Source organism: Amblyomma americanum, chromosome 1, assembly GCF_052857255.1.
Source record: "Amblyomma americanum isolate KBUSLIRL-KWMA chromosome 1, ASM5285725v1, whole genome shotgun sequence".
In the NCBI taxonomy this organism is placed as follows: Eukaryota; Metazoa; Arthropoda; class Arachnida; order Ixodida; family Ixodidae; genus Amblyomma; species Amblyomma americanum.
Genome location: NC_135497.1, coordinates 499,642,011 through 499,652,678, shown reverse-complemented (window position 1 = coordinate 499,652,678; position 10,668 = coordinate 499,642,011). Strand labels below are relative to the sequence as shown.

The window sequence follows — 10,668 nt, the reverse complement described above, 5'->3', positions numbered from 1 at the left end:
ACCTGGCGGAAGGCGCTCCGAAACGATCGTACACTGTAAAAAAAATGCTCCGCAGTACAGAGAAACCCGCTGGTAATGCCTTGCCGGAGGGTTTTCCGCAACATGAGGTACGGACTGAATGTCAGAAACAGACTCCGTATGACGACTGTCACATTCTTGGCACCGGAAAGTTACGCCATGCTATGCACGAGACCGAAATCTTTTTTTCACAACGAATGCTTATGTTTTGTTCTTATTGGAGTTTCCGCAATGTGTATGCATACGTCCTCCGTTCACTCGGAAGTCATTTCATCTAGAGCGGAAATTATCTGTATTGTAATTATGTACTTTCTGTAGTACATGAACATGCGTCTTCGTATAGCTTCTGCCCGCAATGTTCACTGCAGATATAGCCGTCCAGGTGCCGAAGAAATAAGTATTATGTACAAGGCTTTCCTTTACGCATATTATGTATTGCATACGTACAAAGAATGCAGCTTAGAATGAAAGAGTGGTAAGTGTTTGGGTGAGTACAAGTACATACGTTTTATTTTCATGGCAAACTACACACATTGTACATCTGCACATTGCTGTCGGATCCATCTGAAAAGCATAAAAAAAATCCTCATTTAGTGGTCACATAACACCAAATATAAATTTCACAAATACATTTCAACCATCCGCTATTGAACAATCGGCTTTCGTAGAAGCTTTCAAAAGCCATTCACCGAGAACCAACCCGTTATAATTTATTGCCCAAAATTCATTTCTCATAACAGTAAACAGTAAAAACCACAGGTCCAGAAAGAAGCAGACAAAATGCGCTTTCCCGGGCGGCACTGTGCGCATGAAAGTCTTTACAGTTGCTTATCATTTTGTGCAAATAGAAAGTAGCTCAAGATGGGGGCGAGATGCAATTCAATGCAGGTGCCTTTCTGTACATAGTACTAAATGCACAACTTAGCGAACAAGGAACATTGGTAACATCTGAAAAAGGTGGGAGACGCTTGCCGAATTTATCGTCCATCCAATTTGTTATAGGCAAGACAAGACGAAGCGAAAGTCCCGCACTCAGTTTATATCCAGTTCCCGGGCATGCCCGTTGCGGCAGATTATGACGCTTTTTATTATGACACAAGCTTGGAATACGGCCCCAGGAAGCATACTTCCCCAAAACCGCATGTTTTCACTCATAGCTTCCATTATCTCAGCATGTGCAAGAAAATGTACTAATATCTGATGTCAGTGAAAATGCAGTCACACGTACCGGAAGCAGCTCACTAAGGCATTCCAATATCTCTGCAGTGTGCCTCACAAGGAACGGATGCTCAAGTTTCAAAAAAGGGCTCTTGGCAGAAATTTAACCAAAGGCCGTTGCCATGTGAACCTTTTCAAAATGATGACCCAGAAAGACGAAGTGTCCTCATGTGTCTGATGCAAAAGAAGGATCATTATGAAAAAACCTGGCGCTATCAAACGACGACACAGAGGGGACACAGCGCTGTGTCCCCTCTGTGTCGTCGTTTGATAGCGCCAGGTTTTTTCATAATGAACGTGTACCAACTAGCTCAACTTTCTGCCCTGTTGCAAAAGAAGGATGAAGGCATGAGTCTTTCTGCTTATTGAACAGCTGTGATAAGTTTTTTACTGGTACTGCTTGGTGCAGCTTCAGTCTCCTTCTTGACATTTTGTGAAATAATTATATATCTGCAAAAGATCTCGCTAGCAAACATTTTGGCACTAATGGAGAAGCAAAAAGACCCATGTCCTAGGCCTTTTTTTGTGACACTAAAGGAAGGCTTGCCTTTTAGAGTCATTGATTACGAAGAGGTCAATGTGGCAACAAACTTTGAGAGAATTCCTTCAAGGGCTCTTTGTTCTCATGAGGTGCCCTGTAGATATATCACAACACCTCAGTGAGCTGTTACCAGCCCTGTGAGTTCACTGTCACTTGACATCAAGGGTATGTACTTTTCCTCGCCACATGCAGCAATGATGTATATGTCAAGAGAAAGCATAAAAGATTTTTAAGTGCAATTCCAGATTGCTTGCGGAGGAAAGCACAAGAGTGGCCATGCTCAGCTGTTACCTTTGCTTCTTGCTCGAGTTCTACAGCAAGTACTACGTAATGACAGGTGTGTGCATCAACTCATATTTAACACCCGTCCTGTGCGACCTCCATCTTGCACTACATGACAGGCAACTTTTATAACACCCTTTATGCAAAGAGTGTCATCAGGGTCGCTGTGTTCTGTCACTTTCCTGGTCCTGTGGTCTGTGCTGTGTTTTCTACTCTTAAATTATTTACTGCCTTCATTCTCCACTCCATGAAGCCTGAATGTGCTACACTGGGCTGCTCCACGCGTCGTGGAGCAGCCCAGTGGCCATTTTTTTTTATACGTCGGAGGCACTCAGCTCGAAAGCCGTGCTTACTATATTCAGCAGACAAGGGTACATGTGAGACACATCATTAATAACTAATTCTCACAGTGGTATCTGGTGCAAGAATATCTAAATACTACTCAATTTTTGCTTAAGTTTTCAGATACACTCAGATTAAAAACATAATTTGGCTACATTAGCAGAAGCACAGCACCAAGGTACTCACCAGTTACCTGAAGCACTGTACGCAAGTTCTCGTGCCATCATGAATACAGCACACTGTCCACGTCTTCATAATGCCATGTCACTCCAGCACTTCAGTAGCAAAATTTTCCTTTAAAAAAAAGTAGTTTTGTTTATGTTAGACTGGTCATATTTAATTTTACTATATACAATGTACTTCTCATTGTACTGCCCCAGACTAAAAAATACCAATGATCACGCTTTGAATTATGTCATATGTGATCACCAAATTATGTGATCACCATTATGTGATCACCAATATGTTCTTAGAAATTCTGATTGAAATAAATCTGACAAAATATTATTTCAGAAAATGTGGCACAAGGAAGAAGGACGCTAGCTAGATAACCTGGACGAATGTTTTCAGTTGCATGCAGCCACCGGCACCATTGCACACAAAATGTACAATAAAGTGGGTTTTACCTTTCCGAATAGAATTTAATGCTGCAAACATTTAAGTAAAAAAATTTCAACCTTCCATTCCGCATAAAGGAAAGAAAATTCCTCTCATTTTCTCACAAGCCTCTGCAAGTACACAATTCAGTGAATCTACTCTACAAGTACTTGAATCTATCAGCACGAGACAGGGACGAGAAAAGAAACAAACCAGGCACTGACTTGCAACTGAAGTTTATTGAAGTGAACAGAGAGTATACAGAAAAGCCACACGCCACAAACTACACAATTACACATAAGCTACATCACAACATAAGTAAAAGTTTGCCTTTAACATTCCTCTCATCTAGACAGTCCAACCCGCTGCATGTTAATGCTATGGGCAGCACACTCACACATTCGTCACCGAGTCATAAGATGTGTCTAGCCTCGATAATTTTCTGGTTAATCTGCTGTGAACGTAGTGCCAAAATGCGTGTTGCCGAAAGGAATGGCTAGCAGCCTTCACATCCCTTGTAATATGCAGATAAGTTACAACCCCTACCAATATCCAAATACCTCTCATGCTCCTGTAGTCTTACATTGATACACATTCCAGTTTCACCAACATAAACCCAACCACATGATAATGGTATGCAATGCATGCAATGGTTGCAAGGCACATATATGTTGCCACGTTTCACTCGACACATGTGCTTTTCCCTAACGAAATTCACAAAGTTATTAACAATTTTACAGATTGTAGACAACTTATTTGGGGCCGAACACACCATTTTTACGTCATACCTTCTGGCCACAGTTTTCAAATTTTGCAACAATTTATGTATGTACAGTAACACAGTCAGTCTTTTGGCATCTCACTGGCTGGCCCCAGCCTGATCATGCCAGTCCCTGCGAAGGGGTTTCAGCTTTTAACATGCTAAAGGGAAGAATGGCACAGCATCAAGTAACGAGGAAAGCAGGACAGCACACCCACGCACAAGTGCCAACCCTGGAGCAGATACAAAATCCAAGAGCGCGTGGTTGACATTCAGCGTTGACAGTCAAGGAAACGAGGAAACACGGATTTGAACGCTAAAGATTGAACGAGCCCGATCCTTGGCTGCCAACGCTGAATGTCAAGTACACGCTCTTAGATTCTGCATCCGCTCCAAAGATGGCACTTGTGCGTGGGTGTGCTCTCCTGTTGTCCTCGTTAATTGATGCTGCGCCATTCTTATCTTTAGCATGTCAGACCAACTTGCCCAATCTTATATGCTCAGCTTTAACAATTTATCGCACTTTTCTGCAATAGCATGGTTGGGAAATCATGCTTTCATTAGCCTTAAAATCATATCTTGGAAACCAGTTGTCACACTGTAAAAGCATGGCTTCACCAATACCGAGCCTAGACTTGACGACGCAATGCTATCTTTCACTAGCTTAGAATCGTTCGACCAACAGTCAAGTAGCTGCTTAACACTCCTGGGTGAATATTGCTAGCACACATGGCGTGTGCAGAACATCAAGGTAAGGTTCAGAAACCGCAGCTCTTTTTGTTGGGACATTTTCTCCAAGGTAAACTTAAGACAAAGGCCTTGCTCCTTAAACAAGTTCACAATATGTACAGGTCCCACACTATCACAACCTTTGTAAAAGACCAGAAAATCATAGACGTAGCGAAAGATTTCCCCCACCCCATGCAATTTCTTGGCAATCATTCCTTCCACCCTGCTTAAGAGAATATTGCTTAGCACAGGGGCAACCTTCGAATTTATACATTTAGCAGACTTTTGAACATATGCCGCACTGCCATACTCCACAAACATGCTCTTCACTTCAAATAAAAGGAGGCAAGTGCCAAAAAAGACTTATGTTACACACCCGTTCCTAAACACGATCTCATCGTTGTGCTCCGATATACACATTCATAAGCTTTTCACAAGATTTTCATACGGGATAGAATAAAATAGTTCTACATCGACACTAATCACAGGACAATCCGCTGGATTGTCATTCTTAAGATACTCAACCACACTGCGAATTGAGTACAAGAAATGGATCTTCAAGATGCGAAGTAGACGGATGCTTTTGCAAATAACCAGAGATAATTTTGCATGAATCCTTTTCTGAAATTTATCTGAAGAGCATGTTATTGAATAGCATTTATTTGAAGAGCATGTTTGTAGAGTAGCGCAGTGCGGTATGTGTTCTAAAGTCTCGAATATGTAGTGGTTCAAAGGTTGGCCTTGTGCTAAGCAATATTTTCTTGAGTAGGGTGGATAGAATTGTCCAGAATGTGCATGGGCTGGGGGAAAAATCTTTTGCTATGTCGATGATTTTCTGGTCTTTTATAAAGGTTGTGATAGTTCGGGACCTGTACATCTTCTCAAGTTGTTTAAGGAGCAAGGCCTTTATCTCAGGTTTACCTTGGAGCAAATGCCCCAAGAAAAAGAGCTGTGGTTTCTGGACCTTACCTTGATGTTCAGCACACTTCATGTGTGCTGGCGAGTGTTAAGCTGCTACCTGGCTACATGTCGACCATTCCAAGCCAGTGAAAGATAGCATTGCACTTTCTAGCGCGGGCTCAGAATTGATGAAATTATGCTTTCACAGCATGACGACTAGTTTCCAAGAGCAGATTTTAAGGTTAACGAACGCAGGATTTCCAAACCTTGTTACTGCAAGAGCGTATGATAAATTGTTAAAGAAGCTGAGACAGTTTTGCGGTGACCGGCACAATCAGGCTGGGGCCAGCCAGCGAGATGCCAAAAGACCAGTTGTGTTACCGTATGTACATAAATTGTCGCACAATTTGAAAAATGTGGCCAGAAGGTATGATGTAAAAGTGGCTTTCTCGGCCCCTAATACGTTGTCTAAAGCATGTAAAATTTTAAGAATAATTCTGTGAATGTGGCTCGAGAAAAGTACACGTGTAGAGTGAAATGTATATGAACCTTGTAAAATGAATGTGGTATGAAATATAATCTTGTAGTCTGGTTTACGTAGGTGCAACTGGAAGGTGTATGAATGTAAGACTACAGGAACACAAGAGGGTAGGGGCTTGGCTAGGTGGTTGGGGTAACTCTGCTGTACACTGCACGGGATGTGAAGTCTGCTACCCTTTCCTTTTGGCAACACGCATTTTGGCAGTAAATTCAGAGAGATTAAATGGGAGATTATCGAGGCTAGACACATCTTATAACTCCGTGAAGAATGTGTTTTGTCTATCGTGTTAACACACAATGAGTTGCACTACCTCGATCAGGGAAATGTTGAGGCCGATTTTTGACTCATGTTGTCCTGTATGCTTATCTGTAACTACATGGTTTATGGTATTGCTTGGCTTTTTATATATTCCCTGTTCACGCCAATAAACTTTAGTCGCGAGTCAGCACCTGTCTTGTCTCCTTTCTCATCCCTGTCTTTCACGCTGGTGGATTCACCGCAATGGCTCACCTCTGCAGAAATCCAAGGCATGACATTTTCCTCTTCACACTCGTGGTTCAGCGCATAATACGGCAAATGCTTTTCAATTCCAAGGAAAGTTCATGGCTCCATTGAACACTGCCTCCTGCTTACAAGACACAGAGCAGCAATCATTGTAGATTCTACCTGTGACACAAAGAGCAAAGTTTTAGTTTGAGTGGACTAAACTAGGAAAGCAGCACAATATATCTATAGCCAAATAACTGAACTGAAAGAAATAGAGGGTAGTGTAATAGTGAACACACTGATATATTGCAAGTGAGATATATGCATAATATATTGCAATATCCAACACTGCTACCACTGCCTTAGCCAACTACTTCCTAAATAACAATAAATGCAGTATCACAAAAATACTGATAACGTACTATTAGTGCTAATAGTAGCAGTGCAGGTTCCATGAACAAAAAGGGCCCAGTGCTGACTGTCGTTCCCACAGCAGCCTTGTGACCAATGGCCGGTGTATAGGAAAGAGGAGGAATGACTGAAAAGAGAAAGAGCCAGGGGGAAGGAAAATAGGTATAGAAGGGCTTAGTATATCATAGGCAAATAAGGTTGTTTAGACAGTGAGCACAAAATAAACATTACCACACAAGTAAAGACATACAAGACCAAACATATATATCATTGTGCAGAGTGGCAAACTTGATGCCATTTAGCCCAAAATGTTTTCAATAAAGTGATTATAATTATTAATAGAACAACTGACCGAGTGAAACCATAACAGGGATGAACAAGGAAGTTGTTATTATTCTGGCAGAAATTAAAAGAAGAAAATGAATCTGGCCAGGGCATACAATGCAGAGAATGAATCACCAATGGTATCTTAGGGCAACAGAATGAATTTGATGAATTTTAATGGCACAAGGGCATCTGTGGCCAAAGAGTGCCTTAGCACAAGTTAATTTCGTCTACTCAAGGTGAAATCAGAGACCCATTTCCCAAGCGTTTCATTCCAGATAAGCTGAGCACCACACCAGGAAACAGCTTGTGCATTGTATCGCAACAAAATGAATTTCACCCTAAGGAAAATACAGCAGGAGATAGCTGATTATAAGCTCACTAGATAAGATTAGGTGATTTCTGATAGTGTGGCATGTAGCTGGTGCAAGACACTGATAATTAAACTGGAAAAGGCCATTGTCCTGAGGTGAATGTAAACTAAGCAATGAGGATAATGAAATTCGCTACACTAGAGCTGTTAAGAATCAGCTCAAGTTCCATGCTTCAAGATGATGCAAGTTCGCTCAGTGAAAAAAAATCATAAGTTCACCCAAGAATTGGTATCTTGGCGGTATCAGGCTGCAGGTGCAGATGAATTAATCCTGCCTCAAAGAAGAGCTATATAGAGCACAAAACATTTTAGGCCAGTCCTACACTGACAGCTGTTAATAACTATTCTAAAACTGTTTTTCATTGCACAAACAATAATACCGAGTTTGTGTTGGTCATGTGATTATGTTACTGAGGCTCTCCTAAAAATTCTAGCCAGAGCTGAAATACAAGCTGTCTCAACTAAGTTTTTATATCAACAATGAGAACATAAACACATGCAGATGATTCAAGTAGAAGTTTTATTCTTCATGACGTGCCCTACAAATTTTAAATTATACTGAAAAGTAATAGAGTGGAGTGCTTGTGCCAAAAATACTAAACCTCAACAACAAAGAGAACACAAGATAAAGGCAACAACATATTGCCCAAAATTTAAATGTTTGACAGAACAAATATGAAAAGAAAACCTCTCCACAACTGGAACAAAACAGCGTGATACCGAGCACACATTTGAAAATTGTTTCATCCAAATCCCCAGTCTGGTGCTCCAGCACTCTTCAGCCAGCATGTCATGAAATGTACCATAGTTCTGGTAGCTGTAAAGAGTATACAGCTGATCCGGCATTTTGATATGTGAACAGTAACCCTCAATGACCACCAGGCTGAATACTTTCAAGAGGCTGTTCTAGTAACAAGACTGCAGTGAAACACTTAGCAAGTTATGCTGGCGTAATAACGCAAACCGTTAATCTGACAGTTCGCTACCACGCAACTCTGTAGTAACTCCTAAAGTGTTGCAATCGAATGAAAAAAAGGACTGCCTATTAAATAAACAAACGTCAAGAGGCCGCAATGCAAGGCCACGACAAAAGTGCTGCAATACAGCAATAGCGATACAATGTGCACTTTAAGCAACACAATGAAACATGATCTTCTATCCTTAATTATCAGAATTTAAATATTAGTTTTCCTTGCTCTCTTGCAAAATTAAGTTTAGATCGTGAAAGCGCTCAAAAAGACAAGTATACAGAAAGAGATTTCCACACAGTGCGCTTACTTCCAGTGTCTTTTTGAGCACATCCACTATCTAAACATGGTAACCCAACTAGTCTAAACGCTGTCGTTATTCCAAAATTAAGCCTTTCACAAAGTGGGAGCCCCTTTCCCCATACGAGGTACACCATAACTAATCCAACACTTTTTTCATGATATGTTTTCTCTGAGAATAAACACTGAAGATTTTGCAATAGTACTTGTCTTTTCGATTCTACGAATGTATCATGCAAGTGTTCAATGAAATGACCATCTGCCTATCTTGATCATTGCTCATAATCAGGGTATAATGCACCATGAAGGGCAGGCTCTGCTTGATTTTTATGTTTTCCTAACGAAGCATGTACGTGCAACCCTTCTGCTGGCTTGTATGCAGCAGGTTTGTCTAGCTAGGTGAACTGTGGTTTTGCTATAAAGATGAAATGGTACTTTGGAAGTGAATGGCTTTCTAAAATGCATTTAACATACATACCGGGGCTTTAACAGCACCTGGTGTAAGCAACATCAGTGGGGGACCGCAGGAGTGGCCTAGTGGTCCGAGCATCTGCCTCGCAAGCAGGAGGTGCGGAGTTCGATCCCCAGTGCCACCGGGTAACCAGCGGTGATACAATGGGTCGTTTCAATGGCCAGTTTAAAACTTGAAATAACCATGCTGCAATATATACAAAAATTGATTTGTGTGCTCTCTCTTACATGACATAGTTAATCATGTCATAGTGTTGGTAGTACACAAAATGCATGTGTGGAACATATACATGCACTGTTTTTGTTCACATCTTACCTGCTATGTGCTGTTATGGCATGTTATGTGCTGGGAAAGCAACAGGTATTCAGCAATGTTGTGTTGCAGCCTTTCTTCTGGTGGAATTTGAATCATGTGAGGTGCAGCTGAAAGAAATTGTTTCATACATAAGTATATTTCATGTAACACAACAAAAAGTGCACAGCCCCATCATGAGTTGTGGTTTAAACTAACAGCAAGCTTTTTACTACTCTATTTATCATATGATGCAAGTCAGTGATGCTGGAGGCACAAAACTAAATATTGTGAGGTAACAAGAGCTAATATGGACAATCATGCCTTTAAGAGATATTGTCAATATATATTTTCCTGAATGAACTAAAGTTATCCTTAGAAGAATTCAGAGGAAGATAATTTTGCTAAATGCCTTTTGCCAGAATAGGCCTTTTATGAACCAGTTGCAAATTAAAAGAACAACTTTAAGACCATGCTATGCATGCTCTAACGCCAAAGTAGTTGCATACAAGCAGTATACTATGCCCCTAGTTTTATGGTGGGCCTGTACTGCACAATTTTCATGCAAGGTAGTGGAAAGTATGTGCCATGAAACAGACCTCTGCTTGCTGAAACTGGCAAATAAGTACTGGGGTTTTAAGGCAGGAAAGAAGTTACATAGTTCCTTCTGCAGGTTTTGAACTTCAAGTTAGTTATTTGAAAAATATCAATCCCTGAACTGCAATGATTGAAGTTTTTAGCAAATAACATTTCCATTGTAACAGTGGAAACGCTCTTTTATTTGAGGAACGACTTTTCAAAAGCCTGCGTTTCATGGTGGCTGTCAAGTAGCCCTGATAAAGAGAAACCAGTCACGACACACAACCAAGCCCCCGTAGCACATTTTCAACTATACCCTCATGATATGGCTTTAAAGTAAGTGTTAAGCAATACAAATACAAATCCCTTGATTTCCTTCATGATTTATCACTGGTGTATACATACAAAGATAACCGTACAAGATGTGGAGTGCATGGTACAGAGAGAGTAGGCAGATGGTTTCTTGACACTCAAAAAGTGAACAAGGGAAGGAAAAATCTCAGGGTGCTTGCCGTTTCGACAAGACAACTTGTTTT

At 40.9% G+C, this 10,668-nt stretch overlaps 1 long non-coding RNA gene across 1 annotated transcript; it reads right to left on the bottom strand.

Moving 5' to 3' along the window:
* Positions 1-257: 257 nt before the first annotated feature.
* On the bottom strand, positions 258-9,625 carry LOC144105514 (uncharacterized). The gene is made up of 6 exons (XR_013308818.1): positions 9,578-9,625; positions 9,269-9,448; positions 6,837-6,952; positions 6,439-6,594; positions 2,588-2,695; positions 258-582 (listed from the first exon to the last, which is right to left on the bottom strand). It is a non-coding gene; the product is annotated as an uncharacterized LOC144105514 (long non-coding RNA).
* Positions 9,626-10,668: the final 1,043 nt, after the last annotated feature.